This window comes from Protobothrops mucrosquamatus, unplaced genomic scaffold (genome assembly GCF_001527695.2).
Source record: "Protobothrops mucrosquamatus isolate PMUCROS unplaced genomic scaffold, P.Mucros_1.0 scaffold_95, whole genome shotgun sequence".
Classification (NCBI taxonomy): Eukaryota; Metazoa; Chordata; class Lepidosauria; order Squamata; family Viperidae; genus Protobothrops; species Protobothrops mucrosquamatus.
Window position 1 is genome coordinate 833,936 of NW_015386171.1, and position 21,726 is coordinate 855,661.

General features: G+C 36.0%; 1 protein-coding gene across 1 annotated transcript in view; it reads right to left on the reverse strand.

The window, feature by feature from the left end:
• Positions 1 to 21,726, reverse strand: part of SOX6 (SRY-box 6) — a 381,843-nt gene that overhangs the window by 328,763 nt on the left and 31,354 nt on the right. The window lies entirely within an intron of this gene.

Genomic DNA, 21,726 nt, shown 5'->3' on the forward strand with positions numbered 1-21,726 from the left:
AAACCAAGGCTGCAAATCAAGTTTTTTCCCCCCTTGGTTTATGAATTCTAGCTTCCAAAGAATACAATAAAGTATTATTTCCAGTTATTACAGAGTGAATGCTGGTTTACTGTCTCATGCAAATGAACCTAATGCATTAAAACAAATACAATATCTGGATCATCTGTATGAGAATTATTAAACCTAAAAAACTATCTTTTTATCATCTATTTATTGGGACGGGGGAATTTCTATAAACAGCAATACTTTCCTGAACAACAGCTTCAGTTCTACTTGGAATCATAGCCAGAAAGTCTTTTGTTTTTGTTTTTTAAGTTGGCTATGTACCACAGACTCAGTCCTCTCTCTCTCTCTCTTTCTCTTTCTGCTATTTGGCAGTTATTTGGGCAGCTGTTCGTTAAAACCAAAGTCTTGTATCTGTTAAATGCATCCATACATTGATATACTGTCAACTTGATACCTAATTTATTTATAAACAAACAACAACAGCAGAAGTGGTTAATAAGAATTCTGCATTATATTTTTAGTTTGTTCCCCTTCTACACAGAATATGATGGACCAGGTAACAACCTATAAAAATTCCTGGAAACTTGAGAAACATTCAAATTGTACAAGCCAGTTAATAATGAAACTACCATAGCAGCTCATTCCATGTTCATGATTCTCCTCTGTATCTTCTCCCTTTAGACACTTTGAATAAAATATGAAACTCATAAAGAACCATTATCACATTTATGGCAAATGCTTGTGCATGGCATGTTATGTCTCATAGCTGTTTGCCCTGCAGTAGAAAAAAAATTACATAGGGTTTAAATGTATGTGGTCTATACAAACTATAGTTAAAACACTATTAAACAGTTATAAGCTTATCTGTGTGAAATAGTAAAAAAAATCCATTTTTATTCTTCTTTAGGGCAACATTTTATGACAATTAAATTAAAGGCTTAGCACCACTACTTCTTTGAAAAGAATTGTGACAAAATAAATAAATCACTGACAGAGATCTTGGACTGCAAAGATATAAGATGCTTATTTCCAAGAGCTTATCTCAAAATCAAACATGCTTTCTTGATCTTTAAAATGCAAACATTTTTCTTTTGCCATTATCCCATCTGTAGACATTGTAGACAAGCATTTTGACAGAGAGAAAAAATGTAGGGCTGAGAAGTAAGGCACTTGCTTTTAGTCTTGATATTTTAATTTTTCTAAAAAAAGGAATTTAACTCTCCTCCACCATTCACTGGTGGCCATCCCGGCAGAACCTTACCCCCACAGCTGTGAATTAGAACATGCAGCTCCCCTGGAAGCAAAACAGGAGATCCTTTTACTAACTTATAAAAAGGGGGCATTGTGGAGGGGAAACACTTGCATTCCCTTCCCTTTTGAGTGTTCGTGTCATCTTCCTTATATAAAAGGCAAGAAAGAGCCACCTATACTATGTGAGAAATTCAGCAAAGAAACACACAGACCTACAAATACAATTCCAGGGCTGGGAGGGGCGAGGGTGAGCAGAGCATAAAATAATTATACGTAGCAAACTGACTTAATATTGATGAGAAAGATCTTTAACAGTTGTTCTAACACAGCACTCTTAGTGGGAAAATGTGTAGCAAAGTTATAAGTATTTTATGGCAGACCATGCTGGATTTACTTCATCACCTCAAAGTCATGATTTTTTTTTACAAAAAGCACTAATTTAGACTTCAAGGCTAATTAAATGCATGCAAACACTAAATGCAGATGCACGCTGGAGTCACAAAATAATTTCTAATGATTCATGAACCCCAATATTCTCCGAAGCCAAATCAACCAACATTCACAGTAGTATGATAAGTGATAGTATTCCATTAGTACCTGATATTGTTATACTCATAGATCTCTGTTACAGAAGTGAATGGCAGAAAACAGTGCATCTTTTTTCAGACTATGGTAATGATAGTATGTGAGCCAACAGACACTCACACCAACACACAAATACAATGAGAATAAATTCAATTCCCTCTAAAAATGCAAGCCCCCTTTCCCCCGATCATGAATCAACAAAGTTTGTATAAAGCCTTTCATTGGATTTCATGCAGGCTTTTCCCAAGTTTAATGAAATCAGAAGAATGCTTTCTTTGCAATAGGATCGTATTGTAAGTTCCAGAAACCAAGAAAGACACACAACTTCCTTTATTGCTCCTCACCTATATGCAGAAATCTAAAGCAATTATTGTATCATTAAAGATATATAGAGGATCTATCTTGATTCACTTTCTTCCAACTATCTAAACTTCAGTCTACTGGCTCTCTGCAATGCTGCCCCTCCCTCCTGGGAATCCAGACTACATTCCGCCACACATATGGAATACCACAGAATGGGTTGACCTTTCTTTCCTAACAGTGAATTCCTCATTGCCCCCCAATATTTATTTGTTTGTTTGTTTGTTTGTTTGTTCGTTTGTTCGTTTGTTCGTTCATTCATTCATTCATTCATATTTAGAAGGGTTAGGACAAAAATATTAGTCAATAAAATATTATCTAGTAGAAACATATGAAGTGAAAATTGGTATTAATTATGGAAACCCTACAAATCATCAACTGCTATCCATCCAGGCAGGGAATTACAAGGTACATACCTGGGGACATTTCCACCTATTTGCATCACGTTAGAAGTAGCTCCACAACTGAGAAACCTCATGCTCTCATGTGTACTTGGTGCCTGAGACTATTTATATCCACTTCATATTTGGTGTAATTATCACCACTGAAAAGGAGATATTTACATTGATTGATTCAATACTATGATCGAAAGTATAGAATTGGGTTATTCAATATTTTTTAAATGACTCAAAGTTTTTATTAATGATCTGTACTAAAGGATGAATATTTATCAAATTTACAGATGGCCTAAAATTGTATAAAACAGCTAATACTTTAGAAGATATAAAATTCAAATTGAGTTTGATAGTAAAATGGGCTGAGAGTAACAGATTTAATTACCTATATTTAATGGAGAAAAGTGCAAAGTTCTTTACTTAGAAAACAAAAATTAAATGCCCAAGTATAGAAAGAGCTATATTTGGCAATAAATACCGGAACAATAATTTATTGCAAACTGAATATAATTAAGCAGAACAGTGTGGCTATCAAATAAGATAAAGCTAGTTTTAGGCTGCATCAACATTATAGTCTCATATTCCAGAAAAAGCAAGTTCCATTTCATTCTACTGTGTCAGATTCCACCTTAACCACTGTGTCCAGTTTAAGGAATTTCATTTTAAGAACATTTCAAGGAAACTAGATCATCATTGCCTTCACTGGATATAACTAAGCATCTCCAAATAATCATTGTTTAGCAGTACTGGGTGTTTTATCACCAAAAGTAGCTACAGGAAAGTTTGGTACTCCTATTACAAAAAGCTATGAATGTGGATGTTCAAGTATAATTTCTAAAGCATGCTGGTTGAAAATGCTAGGACTTGTAATCCAAACATTTCTGCAGGGTGCCTAGATGAAGAAAAGGGCTCTTATCTGAATAGTTCTTTGAATACTTTGAATACTCTGACATACTTTCTATTTTTACAAAATGTTAGGGCAAAGTAAGTTTATAATGAACCTGTCAACACCTTTCTTCTTTCCACCCATAACCTTCTTCAAATATCTCTTCTTCACCAGCCACATACTACAGATCAAGTAGAATTTGCTGCATAATTAAGTTCTCACTCCCATTTTATTTTTAAACAGAATCTTCAGCTCATTACCTATGTTTTATTGTAGTATCTCATAGCAGGGTGGATTGTGTAATAAATAAATAAATAAGCAAAAATGTGATGTTAGTCCAAGGACATTGTGTCTTTCAGACTCTACGTATAGCACTTAGCAGGTTACTGGGCCTCCAAGGCCTAACAGATTTAACCAAGACTTTTCACACAATCAGGTAAAGAAAGCTCAGCCAGTCAGCAGATGTCCCATTCAGATAACAAAGAGAATATTTTAGTGACAATGTGAGAAAGGAACAGTAAAAATGGTTTTAAAAGCCACTCAACCATGCTGATCATTTTTACACCCCCAGAACAGTCTCTGTAAGTTTCTCTGTGTATGCTCCACATCTAAATTTCCTGCAGCAATTGTGAAGGAAAATGTACGCAGTTGCTAGAGTTCACCCAAATAGTATAGTTATTAAAAAGCCACTATATACTTACTGAGAGCCAGTTTGGTCTAGTGTTTAAGGCACCAAGCTAGAAATTGGGAGACCATGAGTTCTAGTCCAGCCTTAGGCACCAAGCCAATTTGGTGACTTTGGGACAAACCTCTCCTTTCATCCCTAGGAAGGAGGCAATGGCAAACCACTTCTGAAAACTTTGCCCAGAAAATTGCAGGGACTAGTACAGGCAGTTGCCAGGAGCTAGCACTGACTTGAAGGTACACACAGAGAGACATACAAACCACACACACACACACACACACACTTATTAAATAAAAATTAAAGCCAACACAAATATTATGTGGACATTAATATACTAGGTTTGTTTCAGTCACTCATTCACTCCCACACACACAGACACACTTGCATACAAAAGATTGGTTGTGCTTCCTATACTATAGCTCTGTTCTTCCTGTTATGCTTGTTCTATGCTTTCTTTGCATTTTCAAGTTTAAAATGAAAAAAAAAAGCATAAATCTCTGTCCAGAATGATTGAGAAAATCTCCATTTGGCCCAGGCAGATTGTGGAGAAGGAAAAGGGTACAGTGACATATGACTGGTAGCTTCCTTGTAGTATCAAGTCATTGATTTTGTGCTTCATGTTTCAGCTGTCTGCCCATAGCTGCATCCCTAAAACTGGAGTTTGAAATATAGCTGCCTTGGACTAGTTGGGTTATTCTTTGCTGGGCTCTTTTTTTTTTTTTTTTTTGTAGGAGTAGACTGCTGGATACCAAGAGGAACAGAATAAATCTGGACCACTGAGTTGTTGTAGCCTAGTATTTACATCAGGAAAATAGGAAAATAAAGAATGGGGCATAGAAAGTGGCCTTTGAACAAGTTTTAAAATAGTAACTAGAAGGGGAAGATATGGTAGGAAGAGTTTGCAATTGTATTATAGAGAAATGACAGCAACTTGATGACTAACAACTTGCCTCCTTTCTTTTCAGGTACCAGCCTAATCAAGGAAGTCAAGATGGCAAAAATGTTGGCACCTCCAATCTGCCAGCGTTATTCTTTAACATCAGATTAATTTAATTTTAATTTTAATTAGCTGCTGGTAAAACTTCTATTTACCACAGATTTCATCTTTGATGGAATCACTGACAAGGCCTATGCACACCACACAGAACTGGCAGAAGTGGAATTCATCTCCACCTGCTTTATTTGCCAGGATACTCTGTGGTAGCAAGTTAGGATTGGAGGCCAGCAGATGGATATATAATAATTTCATCTTGCTGACAGATGTTCCACTTGGCAGTTTGCCAATACTGAGTGCATGTGGTTGTTTTTGGGTGGCCAGAACAGTATAGAAATACTATTAGTTCACTTTCACTCTCTCTTCCTGAGCTACTTGATCTCAGGCATGTTGTCCAATAACCCTAAATTTCTTTTGCTGGGGAGATCAATGTCCCCTCCGAGGGTGCCTAATGGCTCAGGACTTCATACCACTTGACCCAGCTGATATCTGACCCCATGTATGTAACACAGCACAGTTTGGATTTGGTTTTCCTTTCAGGTGAAACTGCTAAGTTTAAAGGAGTGGCTCTATGTGATTCCATTGTCATGGATCGATCATTTTCTGCACAGCATACATCTCTGCAAGGATGGGCAGCCAATTAACATGCTCCAATCCAGACGCCTGATGGATCTAGAATCTAGATAATTTCCTGAATGCACTTGGCAAATCACCATACTGTTTGCTAGGATCCTTTCAATGCCATAGCTGATTTGTAAAGTATTGCTCCAAACCACCTTCTTCCTTCTTGGGACGAAGCAGCAGTAGAAGCAGCCAAGAATGCTTTTTTGTTTGCTTCCTTTACAATCACAGCTGTACTTTACCGCTGGTTTTGCTCTTCTTTACTGTGTGACATCTCTTCCACCAAGATGTTACAAGGAAGTCAGAAGAGCTGGAAATGTGATGTGAGCAATTTGTAAAGTCAATTACATCCATCTTGATTTGGATTCAAGAACAAGATAAGTCACAGAGATGTATGCTTGGCAATTGTTTGTCTTGTAACTTCAGATTCTTCTCAAATTGTAATTCTCAAGGTTGTTGACTGGATATATGGAGAGATGAGAACTACCATTCAAACTTTGTCCTTCCTAGCTAATTAAATTAGTCAGGACAGGATTGGATCGCATGGCTTAAGAAAACAATCAATGTCCCCTTACAGGAAAAATAACTTCCTCCACCTAATAGAGGTAGTAATACAATCTTTATTGAAGGATAATACCAGCTATGCAATTTCTAGAGAAATGGAATTAATGATGGTGGCTTCATTGTTCCAAATGTATTTGAATGATAATGATTTCTGGAACCATCTCAGTCAGGCTTTAGGTCAGGATATTATACTAAAATTATTTTGAATACCTTGGTGAATGACCTATGCTAGAAATAGAATAATGGATAGAATAGGTCTATTCTTCCTACTGAAACTCTTGGCAATTTATGATAGTACTAACCATGGCATCCTTTTGGAACACCTGGCAGAACTGGTCCTCCATGTTGCTCCATATCCAAACGGAGTGCTGTTATTTAATCTGGAACTGGATTCAGGGACAGAGACCAAGCCTACATTGAAAGGTTTACAGACTGAGATCAGTGATCCTCTGGTACAGCAAGTATGACAGGAAAGATTTTGTAACAATTGTGTCTAATGATGTCTAGTGCAACAGATACATTCCTTTACAAGATGGTTGGCAATGGTATCCATAACTTAAGTTATATTGTCTGATTATTGTAATGCAATCTATATGAGGCTATTCTTGAAGAGCATCTATCCATTGCAGTTGCTTCAAAAAGTAGCAACTAGACTGCTAATCAGAGCAGAGAGATCCTTTGCTAAAAGTGTTGCCTCTTCTGCTATAAATATGTCTGGTTGTTAAGATCTGCAGGATAAGTCCTTTCGAAGGTATTCCTTCTGTCAGAGGCTTCTCATATATGATAGAGGGCCAGGGGAATCTGCAACAGCGAGGCTCAAAAATGTAAGATAGTAGCTGCACATACAAGATTAAAGACTCACTTCTTTTTATGTGAGTCATATATATGATGCATGTAAAAAGGTGTGGGATTTCAATCACATTAATTTTTTGACATCCACACATGCATGTACAAACACATAACATCCTTGGAAAGAGCCTTTTATGGCGTTGCTTTACTCCAAGATTTTCATTTCGTCTCCACTCCCTTGATATTTAGGAAATTAGAAAATATGTTTATCTTCTTCACCAGCCTTTAAACTGTGGGGTAATTTTAATGTATCATTAATTTTGCTTTATATTTTTAATGCTTTAAAAAAATTACTTTTAGATTTTCTGCTCACTATAGCAGAAAAGCAGGGAATAAATCAAATAAATGAATTAATTAACAAGCATATTCAAATGGTTTAAATTGGAATGGATATGGACTTAAAGTGATTACTGGATGGAAGCTAACTATATTGTTTATTTTAAGAGACGTGGTGGCGCAGTGGTTAGAATGCAGTATTGCAGGCTAACTCTGCCGACTGCCAGCAGTTCGATTCTCACTGGCTCAAGGGTGACTCAGCCTTCCATCCTTCCGAGGTCAGTAAAATGAGGACCCAATTGTTGGGGGCCATATGCTGACTCTGTAAACTGCTTAGAGAGGACTGTAAAGCACTATGAAGCGGTATATAAGTGTAAATGCTATTGATATTGCTATTTTTTGTGTTGAGGGAAATGAGGGAAATCTTTTCCTCTAGGAATATTGTGGTTTAGCTATCAGGACAATGATTGAATTATTCTCTTTCCACTTTCCAGTTGGTGAGCTGGAAGAAAAGAAGCAAGCACTAATGAAGATCTCTGCTTTTCAAGGTCAGCCGATATCAAAGCTATGGATTTATCAAGCAAAGAATGAAAGAAGGACAGCATAATTCCAGATTTAGTCCTGGATTGGGTACATGTGTTCACTCCCTGCTTATGAACTACTCTTTACAGATGTAATGAAAATTCAGATCAATATTATACTGTGTACAGTAGTCAAAGTTTAACATTACGCTGACCTGTGTTCTTATTTTTTAATTTTCTTTTAGAATCTTTTCTTTTCCTCATGAATACTAAAGGAATAAAAATCAGTAAGAAAACTAAAGGTTTTCCTCAATCTGATAATTTTTGAGAGCAGGATTTACAAGTGGAAGTCCTTTCAAAGAAGTGATTCCTCATGATTATGAGAGCTGGTGCAAAATAGAACTGGACCCTACCATATTTAAAATTTTACTTATTACAAGTGTTCCTATAACACTTCTTTTTTTACAATAATCTCAAACCCAGTTTAACACATCTGAGAAGATATGCTAGAAAAAAACCTTACTTTAATTGGCTTTATTTCAAGTGGGCGTATCTTCATTTATTTTATTTTTTTAACATAGTAAATTAAATGGCCTTGCAATAACCAATAACATGTTTCTATTTCATTTGTTTAATGTATAGGCTGGTCTGTGACCATAATAAAGATCTGATTTGATTATTCAATGTATAACCCATCAGTCTTGTGCTGATGCAATATAATGGCAATTAACAAGAATGACAATCAATAAAATCCAATGCTAGGCTCCTCTGTTCTTCAAATATACCACTCCATTTAGAAGCAGGTATCTGTTTGAAAGCACTGTTGTTTCCTTATTTATTTGGCTGTCATCATTCCTTTTGCTTTCTGCTATGGGCTGCATCCACAGCTGCTGACCCCGAGCATATGCCGACTTAATCATGGTAATTGCCTCATCCTAGGAAATGATGCCAGGCAAAGTTTACCAAGTGATGAGCTTGATACCTAGCACCTCAACTAATTGTGGGAATTGGCCTCACATATCAGCAATTTGGGCTGAAGAAGATGCTGTCAATCATGTGGACATTTAAAGGAGTATCTCCAAGTATTAGAAAATAGCAGCCTCATTGCAAGCAATTTATTCCTACCTGTACTTTCCTCCCTACAAATTAAATGACTAAATTCATACTATGCCAAACTCTCTTCTTCCTGGCAGCTCTTGTATATATATTTTACCTGTTTCACTCACTGTTTTTCCTTTCAGAATATAAATAAAACTTAACCTCCTTTGATTGACAGCAAGAAACAACAATATTTAATTAACATCCTTCATTTGTAACAAATCTTACAAGCTCCACCTAGTTAATAATGCTGCTTAAAAGTATTTCTCCAGTGTTTTGAACAAAAAAAAAAGGCTTTTTAAGAAAAGCTCAGAACATTGTGTTCTTAATTCAAAAGCACATGCCAAATTAATTACGGTCTTATGCTTTGACCAAAAGTAGGATTTGAGGGATTTTCTCTTTTTAAATCAAAGGATTCTAAAGTAATTTATGAATGATACTGAAATAATGTTTGAGTTAGTTGCTAACATGCTGTTAACTTGTAGTGTTCAAAGGTGTTTTGAAAACAATCCCATTGGCAGAACATATATTAAAAGCCATGTCTCCTCAACATTTTATTCAATGTAACAAAAGCTGCATAAGCTGAAACAGAAATGTTTTCAGATTATTGTTCTTGATCATGTAACTCATCTAGTAGCTTTGCAACAGTTTGTTTTCTAAAATTCAAGCATCCATTGCTATATTAAAATAATGTAACATTGACTCTCACGTTGACTCTCACGCTGCTCGTGGCATCCCTTCCCCCAGAGCCCACCAAGCCAGATATGTGAAGTAGGTGAGGGCCATGTGCTGGCTACTTCCAGGCGATGGTGCATTTCTTCATTCCTCACAAAGGGTGACACCTCCCCAGCTGCATTTCTTGCCTGTTTTTCTTCCTCCCTCATCTCAAATATTTTCCCACCACTCTGTACTTAGGAAGGAAGGAAGGAAAGAAGGAAAGAAGAAAAGGAGAGGGAGGGTCTGAGGCAAGTCCTGCCTTAGTCCTGCCCTGCTGCCCTTTCACCATCCCTTTGCCCCCTCCTTCTGGCCTACCTGGGGGTCTCCCATCCTATTGCTAAGGAAGCTTTGGATACAAAGCCAGGTCTCCTCCCATGGAGAGGAAATGGGCCTCCCTCTGACTTTGCCCTGGTACCCATCATGAACAATCTCGCTAAGGAGAGCAAGCACAGCAGCAGCAGCCTTGAGGAGGAGATAAGTGCAGCTGGGCGCCCCCATGGGGAAGTGGGGTTGGGCTTGATGCCGCGGTTGCTCGAGGGCCAGGTTGGTCATCTGACCTCTGCTGCGCAGGGCTCCGGGCAGTCTGCACCACCATCCAGCCCCCCCACATGGCCTGAGAGGAACAGTGAGGCTCCTCCAGTGGACCATGCCTTGGCACTTGCCCTGGTCCCACCACTTCTGCCAGAGACAGATCTGGCCCTCTCCTGCCCAGGCCCCCACAGGCACCATTGACACGAACGATGTAGAACTGGCCACACCCACCCAATAGGTCACACCCACTCTATCCACGCCCACCCAGTAGGCCGCACCCACCCTGGCTACACCCACCCAGCCCCCCAAGGGCAACCACAATGCTGATGCAGCCCTCAATAAAATTGAGTTTGACACCCCTGATGTAGCAGATAGAAAACTAAGCAAAATAGAGAGTAAGAAACTCAAGATGCACAGAGATCATTTTAAAAGAAGAATCATTCAAGGCAGTTTAGTGAGATTGTGCAGATGTTGGGTCTCTTTTATTCATTTAGTGCACAACACAGAAAAATGGTCATGGACAAGGTGACCCTCTCTCCCACTCAATACTTTCACTTCTATGCTTGAAGAGATCAAGAAATAAAGGAGTTTATTGATTATTCAGCCTGTGAATGTTTGTCACAGAATAAACTATAATGAACCTAAAACAATTAAGTCAAAAGTGACAAAGGACTCCCCTTGTATCTACTAAAGATGTTACCTCGTTTCAGCTTAGGAGGAGGGGACCCCCATTTCAATTTACCTACATTACTTAGTTCTGGGAAAGTTCCTTTTGACATAAATACTCACTCTTTGTTCTCCTTTTTTTCTCTAAGGAAATGTTCTTCACAAATTGTATAGAATTATTCAGGTCTTTTATACAACTATTTTTACACTCATCATGTGGTATAATCCCAACCAGTGGAAGGAATGTTGCCAACGTGTTTGCAGAAAAATACATTTTTGCAGCTAAAGCATTTTCCCCACAACCCTACCACTTCTGATTAGCACTATAATTGTTAATTGTTCATCACAATTTTGAAGTTTTTTTTTTTAAAAAAAAAAGCTAGAGTCACCCCTTGCAGATACAGAATAAAAAAATATTCAGTTCATATTTTCCCAGTTTATAATAGAGATCTAAGCCCGTTTGTCCATTTCAGAGGTGGCAATTTTAGGTACCTCTGTGATCAGCAGGAATGCATCTATCCAAAAGCAAAAATTAGAAGCAAATACATTTTTATGTAATATTCTTATTCTTATCCTTTTAAAAAGGGTTCAGTTTCTTTTCTCCTTTTCAATTTCTAACTATTAAAATAGTTTGCCAATCCAGGCAAATGAAGTTTATTTGTCCTATTGTTATACTGATACCCCGTAGCAACAAAAACTAGTCTCGGTGGAACTTCAAATTATTATATACATGTTACAAAAAGAGGAACAGGGGAACTGTAATGTTGATATGGGAATGTAGGCTGATATTGGACAACCCTTTGAATGGTCTAGTGCAGGGGTCCCCAACCACCGGTTCGTGGACCAATACCGGGCCATGGCATGCCAAAAACAGGTCTGCACAAACAAGCAAAGCCCCATCTGCGAGATGCAGGCAGCACACAAAACCACGCACCCTCCAGTCCACGGAAAAACCTCTCTCTACGGAACCAGTCCCTGGTGCCCAAAAGGTCGGGGACCTCTGGTCTAGTGTTTGTTTTCCAATTTCTTGTTGTTTTTGTGGCTAGTTGGTGTTGTAAGGCAGGAAGAAACAGAAATGTTTGAGAACTGGAGATTTGCAATATTTGTATGTACAGAATTTTACATTTTCCTTTCTCTTTTCTCAGTCTGAAGCTCCTTTGTCTTCTTCAACATAGGCTTTGGTATGGAGTATTTTCTCAATTACTGTGAAGAACTCTGTTATAAATATGCCCAAATTTCTAAAGAACCAATCTTAGATCTGGTTTGCAAGCTAGACCAAGCAGTAATGTAGATACACTGAAGGAAGCCAAGAAAAATAGGACTTATTAGATTTATACCCTGTATGAGCCTTTCAGTTCTAGAGCATATGATGGAGAATGGAGAAAATACTTCCTCTATTTACCAATGATGACCTTAATGCTTACAGCCCTAATATATCTGAAAGGAACTCTAAACTGATCCTGAACCATTCATGACATACATTTTATGATAAAAGTTGATGTATCAGAGGAAAAATGGCATCTGTCTATGCCACAGTATCCAGTTGTAGCCTACCCAAAATACTTCATGCTGATCAAGGGCAAGCTTAATAATATTCAAGTGGTTTGTTTTTACTGCAAAGATGCAACAATGTCAATCACAATAAAATATGTAAATGCCTTTAAAGAGGATATGAAGACGACCTGCAAGTACATCTGCTATATGATCTATTATATGAATGAATCTGTATTCACAGAGACAGTCAAAACCATGGTCTCTTTCATTAAAGGCCCAAATGATGACTTTCCCAGCTCCGTGAAAAATTACCTTAGTCAATTTATTACATTGTTTCTTAGGATAAGAATAATTGTAATGTTTCTTCATTTGGAAATATGTAGAATAAAATCTTCTAAACCAAAAGAGAAAAAGTTTGGAAATAGCTGCTCAAGCTTGAATGACAAGAAAGAAATTTTGGAAACGGATAAAGAGAGGCAAATCCTTCAGAACAGGTTTGAAGGCTGATAGAAGAGACAGCAGTTTTGGATTAAAATTTGGATTAGAATTGGATTAGAAATGTGTACCTTTTATTGAAAGAACATGATTTAAAGATGAAGGAAGTCCTTAGAAACTAGGAATTAATTCATATATGTACCTGGAACACCTGCGTATAGAAACTAAAACTCAGAGAAAGCTTCAACTATTATATTACATTATTGTAATGATTTAAAAACCATGGTCATAAAGACAGATGCAATCGTGTAAACTCTAACATTTATTCTTATAGATCTATTTTGTACCTGAATGGATCACTATATATATATAAAAAATGACTCAAGTATAATAACCATATTCAGAATTTAATACCGATATAAAGTTGTTTTTTTTAAAAAAAAGATAGACTGGAAATGATTGTGCTTTGTTACTGTAACTTTTAATTTCCCCAAATTTATCTGTCACATTGATTATTAAAGCTCATTAAGAGCACTAGGAGCAAGACTTTCTAGTAATTTCCTCTACAATAGTTAAAAATTATCTGTTGTTGAGTTTGTTATATATTTAAGACCTTGTAGTTTGCCTCTTCCTAATATGTAGGAACTTGCAGGATCTAATAATGCTGAAATATCTGCTTGTTCCATTTCAGAGATGCTTCATTTTCCTCTTATTTATCTACAGTATATGTTGGCAATATAAGTACAGGAAGTGAGAAACATTGTGCTAACAGGACTATAGAATTGATGAATTAAAACTGTAAACCACCCCTACCCACCCCCCCGGCTAAGCTGCCAAATAAGTAGTGAATTAATTTCTGTAAAGTACTCTAACATTACAAAGGTGTGTTGAAAGGTGTCTGCTCATGTTTCAAATTAAACGCACTGCTGGTCAGCATTAGCACCTCGGCTTTGAACAGCAGCCATTTGCCTACACTTCAGGGGTTGGGAAAAACGGATTTTCCGTTCACACTGGAATAATTAGAACATGTCAGGAAGAATTAATTTCCTCATTTTTCAAAAGGATACACAGAAATTACCATGTTATTATATGACAGGGTCCCTTGGAGAATTGTATTAAATTTAATTTCTAGCGCAGCCCACACAACAAATTAAAGTCATAAATAAGATGGAAAGAAGCGGGACGCAGAGCATATGTTTATGGCAATGAGTGAAGCCAAGGGACCAGAAACAACTATCTTCATTTCATTTTATTTAAATCAGCCAGACACTGTGTATCTGAATGACAGCACTTGTTAATGGTGCTGAGATTATAGGCTCCTTAATTTTAGAAAAACAGTACTAGACAGTTGGTATTCAAACTCTGGCTTTCTAAAAGCAGGACCTCATTTAAATGTTATTTTCTTGCATAACCCTATGGTCGTGCTCCAACTTCTGCATAAGACACACACTTTTAACCTTTTTTTTTCTCTCCCATAGTAGCAACAACTCAATTCATTGATTTGCTGATTGACCACTCCACAAAAACATTTAGGATGAACTGTATCAATAGAGGATAGAAAAACCAATGTCCCCCAAACACTCAGGTAACATTATCCTTATGAACTAATCAGCAATTAATTAGCAATCTCGGGACTGCCATTTTAAGAAAATATTTTGGCAATGAAGGGAAGCTTTCATTTCAATTGTATAGATTTCCTTATCCTAGGTAGACCCAGAGCAAAAAGCGGTAGCTTTTTACTCACTTAAAGGTCAATGCTGTCACCAGGTGTCAATAGCTTAAGACAAACTCATGAAACCAGACAAAAAAATTAGAGGTGGCACCTGTCGAAAAGGCAGAGTTTGAAAGTATTTGTATTATTTTAAAAATAAATTTGAAGCCTATTCTTGGATCTCAACTATAGTGTAGAATTTGTATGCACTTCTCTTAACTGCACTGCTTCATATTATTTTTAAAAATTGTTTTAATGTATTTCAGGACAAAGACTCCAAAGGGGATTTGCATCCTAATACTTTAAAAGTTTCAAGAATTAAAACAATAGAACAGAATACTAACACTAAGTACTGTAAACTAAAAAAAGCCATCTGTTTATTGAAGAGCCAACTAGAAAGCCCTTTTTTTAAAAAAAAAAAAAAAATCAAGGTAAGATGGAAGCATGCATCTTGCAATAGGCCATGCATTAAGGCTACAGATATCATAGAAAAGGACCTGCTTGAATAAAGGTGCTAAGAGAAATAAAATATACAGGGAAAGAAGATGACCCAAAGTTCTAAACAAGAATAAAAAGATGGGAATAAGTCCTTTTATGTTTGTCTCTTACATCTAGATCATTGTTCTGAAGATCTCAACTCATAGATTAAAGCCTAAAACCATGGGATAAAACTTAAATCTAACTATGAATATGCATAATAAGAACAATTCTATTATTTCCTCTCCAACATGCAAAACATTGTACAAATGTAGCCTCATGAACTTGTTTGTACAATGTTTTTCTTCCACTTCAATGAAAGTCACAAAGAGATTTCAACTAATAGTCAGATTATACAACATTAAAGTCAACTCACGTGCATTGTAATAGTGTTAATAAAAATTTAATAAAGCATCATAAAATATTAATAGTGCACCAATACACTTTAATACCTGCATCTCTTTTATGTTGTGTATGCTTCAAGCTTTTGTTACCCGTGTTATAGATTAAAATATTAAAATTGGACGCAATGACATGGAACAATACTACTTGTACTCTATTGTAGAAAGCAGCAAATCCTATGCTCATTTGGACAGAAAGACAAAAAATATTTGACCATTCTACATAAGCTACCATATTTGTTTAAAATCCAAAGAGTAGTTTACAAAATATTCTTCAATGATGGCAATTGCAGTAAAACTGGCCTTCATTCTATTTAGCAATCAGCAAAACCTTCTGCAAAGGAAACAGATAATAGAACTGACTACAATGACAATGGAGAAAAGTCTAAGCAAACAATCAGAACTGTGAAAAGAAGTGTGTGATATTCCTGTTGGCATTAACCTCCTCTCATTGATATCTTTAAACTTTGTCACGTATAATATAAAAATATATGAAGATACACAGTGCTGAGGCACGATCTTCTTTAGTAATTTTTCAGCTATCACAATGGCAAGAGGTTTTTCAAGTGTCAATCTCATTGTTAGCAGCTCTGGTTTCTTGTTTGTTAGCTTGTCAGTCTTGAAACACAGCAAGAGTTGTACCTTTTGCTGCCATGGATATGAACACTCCCCTGGGTGCAACAAACTTTAAATAATTTGTGAATCAATTAACTGGCAATTCAGCACACAGCTCAAATTTCACACTCTCAGGTCACTGCATCATCAGCCTGATATGAATCATAACATTTTGGGGAAAAGTTCATAATTGAAATCATTAATTAATTTAACAGGACTTTTAGTTATGCATTGCATTACACAGCTATAAAGGGGCAGGGATTAATTAGTTGTCTCTTTGACGGTTCTCTTTACTTGAAGGGAAACTTTTCCAACAGTATCTTGGCAAATACTCAAGTCAGCATAAACTTCTTGCGGGGTGCTACGAATTGTGATGGAAGGAGGAAGGAGGAAAGCGCCTCTATTGTGGGTTTAGTTTGATTTAAATTGGATGTTGGCCATATGCCAAGGCTTTATCTTTCTAAGCATTTGGCTTATATGAAATCTCTCTGCCTGGCTCTTAACACATACTCCATTTTATGCAAGTTAAGAGCTAGCAGAGACTTTTGGCATTCTAACACTGCATGTGATCGGATAGCCAGATCCTTTCAACAAGACAGTGGTAATAGAGAATTATTAGGCAAGGATATACTTTGTTCCTGATGAGCTTCAGGTTCCAATTATTTAGGTCAACATTCTATCCTACAATGGTGGCAAGAAATGATGGGTATAATATTGAAATTCATCTTATGTGCAAAACTCTCCAGTAGGGGGTTACAGAATGAATGCCAAATGTTAATCAACAGGACACAATAGGCAGGGCTTGGAGTGTATGAAAACTCTTAAGTCTTCATAGACTCTTCTGAGTAAAAATGGGCTTGGCCTGCTGCCAAGGTGACAAGACTCACATCATCTCTACCACAATCATACATTAGCCTGCCAGACATAGTCAGCTTCAGCTTTCGGTCTGGCCCTCAGGCTACCAAACTCACTGTGAAATTTGAGGGAGGATCACATCAGCTCATACATACTCAAAACAAATGTTATGCATTGTTATCTTCCACCTGCTTATTATTTGCCTGCACATGTATTCTACCATTCTCTCAGGGGAAACACACCAGAGCAAGGCATCTGATATCCAGAGGGTAACGGAGAACAGGGATCCTAAAGCTGTGATCATTTATACTGTGATCATTGCTTAACATCCATACAAAAGGAATTTTAACTACTTGAGGAGACAGAGACCTGTACAATTAAGCCTAGACAATGTACGTATGTCAGCACTTTATATTATCTATTTACCCATTACTAGTATCATGTTAACTAATCAATCAATTCTACAAAATATAGTAATCTCAAACCACTATTCTAAATAAACTGTGTCATCTGCCTACAGGTAGTTTTATACAGATATAAATAATACTGACTGAATGGAAAAGTCATATGTACAGTATGTGTGATTTCCTGTGTGTGTGAACAGATTTCACTGCTTTTTATAGTTATTTCAATAAGTCCAGTTATTTACTAGAAGTTCACCTCTATCCCTTCTTTGCCCTGTCTCCAACTTCTCCAATCTCTTTCCTAAACTTTCTGAACCAGATTCCAAACCAACGATAGTAACTTTTGCTATTTCCTACAAAATTCATTTCAGAAGTTGAAGCCATAATTTTGAAGGTCTATAATGCGCCATGCAATAATACATCTGCGGTCCCTAAGAAGATATTCTAGTTCAGGAATCTAACCAACCTGAACCAAGAGCCTTATGGTAATTTTTTTGAAAAGGAACAATTTCAGGAATGGGAAACCTATGCTGTTGTATAATACGTCACTATTGTTAATCTCAAACCTGAATAAAAGGGGATAAAGGTGTTCTAGTAGATGAAAAAGAAGGAGATATGTCTACCACATGTCTATCATCATTCAAAAAGTTTTTTGAAAGCTCATACTAGTTATCAATATCTCAAAATTAATTCTCTCTTTCCCAAACCAGGATTACTATGACAAAATATGGAACAGTTTATCTTCTCCCTCCTTTTGCCTGTTATTCCCTGCCTCAGTATGACATCCTTATATCCTGTGGCTAAGATTACATTTCATATTACAATATGGTTTATTTGGTTATTGCTTAATATAATGTGTGAACCCTGGCCGCATCACTTCTTTTCCAGTCATGGATTTATTTCATGAGCCAAAATACACAATATACAGAGCATGCAGTTAAATTATATGCAAATGATGGCAATCTTTTTTGGAAATACAGTATGAAAGGGAGAGGAAAACATAAACTTTCCTTCTATACTGTATAATCTGATTGGAACTGTATCCCTCACATGGCTAGGTTTCTTAAGAAAAAAAATATTCATTGATGCCAGCAGGAACTCTTTTTTTCCATTTTCTACTATTTGTGGAAGGGCATTTTAGCTCCACTTGCAATGAGGATAAAAGAGATAAATCTTCTATCTCAATACAGTGCTTTATCAGTAAAGGAATGTCCATACATCTGTAACTAATAACAATACTTAAAATAGAACTAAATGCTATTCATTAAGCATAACATGTCATTTGGCCCACAATCTCCTTATCTTCTGATTTCTTAAACTCTCTTCTTATTACTGAAGGCGGCCATTCTAAACAAGTTATACTCTGTGCTCCTGAGAAGAAAGATTAGCAATGAGAACATTAGTTCCACCCCCACCAAATGCCCTGTTATTATCCCCATTGTTCTCCAAATGCAGAATACAACACTTCTGCGGCAGGAAGCCTTCTCTGTCCATGAAACTTTTCCTGAAATTTTGTAATCCTGGAAAATCAAGATTCAGAACCAAAAATGGACAACCAGTAACCACATGCAGGCCCCAAAACATCTGCAGATCATTTTGTTTTTAATTAAAATAATAGTCAACATCTATGTATTAAGAAACTCCATCAACTCTGTCCACCCAATAATATCACTACATCATTGAATAACCCTCTGTGGTTCCTGGAAGCTAAAATAATAATTTTAAAGGTATGACACCCACCCATCCCAATGAAAACTGTTGTCCACTCCTGTTTCTAAATCATATGGACAAGTTCTACCACAAAGTTGGCTGGCTATAGCACTGAGGTTCATTGTTATGACCAGTTCAGCTGCTAGGTATTATATGATTCCTATAAAATTTCCAGTTAAAAGGATGTACATTATAAGACTTCTAGAAGTTTAAATCAGCATTTAAAAAATGAGACAGAGAACATCAGGCCAAAAATGGGCCTAATCTCCTCAATGAATTTATTACATCATCCTGTGATCCAACATCACTGAAAAGCAATTTTAAAAAAAGTATAATTACACAGAAAGAAGGTTTCTTGATGCAACCAGAAGCTTTTACAATTTTCTAGAAATACATAGAATTGAATTAATAGGATTAGTGGCAGCCCATGGAAAACAAGACAGTATATTAGCTTCTAGGCTGAAAGTATCAATAATAGTACAAGAAATTCTCAGGGTAAAATATATTACTCAAATCTGATAAACCAGAATTTTTTAAAATTTGACACTGCCTCTACAGACAAGATTCAAACATTTTATTTGAACAAATTATATTTTTGAACAAACTAATGGCCAAGCTACTTATTCAATTGCACATTATCTCTATAAAAATTCATTGATAGTGTTAGGTCAGGAACAACTTGTAAGGTTCCTAATCCAGTTTCATCAAATTTGAAGACGGCATCCTTCCTTTGCTCCTATGCTTTTGGAGATATACAATATTTTTTTTTAATAATTGATTACTTTTTCTTTCAATTGTGCTTTTGTTATGATGAAAGTAATTAAAGATCCTGCTGATTGTGCATGTTATTCTTTGTTCTCATTGTGAAACATAAAAGCTATAATTTTAATTGTGACCCTGGCATGAAAATATATTGTCCTCAATAATTCAACCTGTGCAATCTGATTTTATAAAAGGATACCAAGCATCAGATAATATCTGATTATTTGTCTATTTGTCTGTTTTATTAATTTTTTAACCCCTTTTCCTTGAGGAGTTCAAAATGACATACATAGCATTCCCTCATCCAATTTTTTAACAAAAATAACCTTGTGACAGATATTAGATATTCAATCTGATAAATTGAATTCGCAATTAGTTTTTCATTAGCTACACAAAAAGCTTTCAACAAGTGGAGTGTATATTTATTGAATGTGCTTTAGCTAAATATGTTTATTAATTGGATTATAATGTGGTGTTTGAATCAATTAGCCATTGCTATTTATTAGAATATTTGGTATGCTATCTATTGAACATACATTTATTAAAAACATCCATACATTTCAAATATTACAGTACATTTTTTAAAAAATCTTTAAAAATCTGTTGCAATCTTCTAATTCATTCCCCAAAGTTATTACAAATGGGATGTTTTCTTTGAGAAATATTGATTGTTCCAGACAATTACCAAAACATTAACTTTTACCATTACTTTTAAAAATTATTTTATACTTATTACTTGAAAAAGGACTAGATTGCTTCAATCATGATTTCCACTTTCATTTAAAAATAAAAAAAATATAATGCTGGAGCAAATACAAAAAAAATTGCCTATCACTAAGATTCTGTCTAAATACAGAAACATGGTATCTATGATTAAAGCTTCTGAGATTACTAAAGTGATAAAAATGATTAACATCATATAAAGAAGACATTAACATTTAATCAGTTTTAGTCTTCAAGCAAAAAAAATCAACTAATGGTATATTTTCATTTCATATTAGATAAAAAACTATCAACCCTATAAGGTAGATCAGACTAGGAAACCGTTATACCAATGTCTCTCAATCTCAGCAACTTTAAGATATATGGACTTCAACTCCCAGAATTCCATATCCTCTATGCCAGGGGTAGGCAACCTTGGCTCTTTTTTGACTCGTGGACTTCAACTCCCAGAATTCCTGAGCCACCCGTGCTCTATACTCACTACAGAAATATAAGCTCATTCTGAAAACAGCTTCATATATAAAGAAAAAAGTTTTTGCTTAACCTCCAAATTCTGAATAAATATTTTCTTTCTACTTAGTCAGAATTTTATATATGTATAAATGGATTCCCATCTTGTAAATAAATTCAGACTGAATTTTCTAAATAAAACTTTAGTAGCATTTTGACGGGTGGAATTTGGATGAAAAAGAATTATTCCTAAACAATAAGGTATCAAGAGCATATAGATAATGGCAAATACCCGACAGAGTTCAGTTATTCTTAAAACAATTTTTTAAAAACTGATTTCCTTTTGAAAACTATAAATGGATTCAAATTTAGAGTTAGCAGAATTCTGTTTATAAAAGAAGGACAGGGCTTTTTTTGTTGATCCTCCTTTCCTTATGTAGTTTTCTGAGATTCCTAAAACAGATGGGACTGGAGTATAGAACCCCCTCTGAAATGGAGGAAATATTGGTAGGACCATAAGGGGGAAGGTAAAATTTAGGAAAATCACAGTTCCCTTTCATTCCTCCAATACAGTGATAAATTTCTGCTCAGCCTCAGTTCTCTCCACAAACAGAAACAGACCTTTTCCATGTGTAGAGACCAGTTTGCATCCAACCATGGAGCTTAAAGTTAATTCTCTTCAAA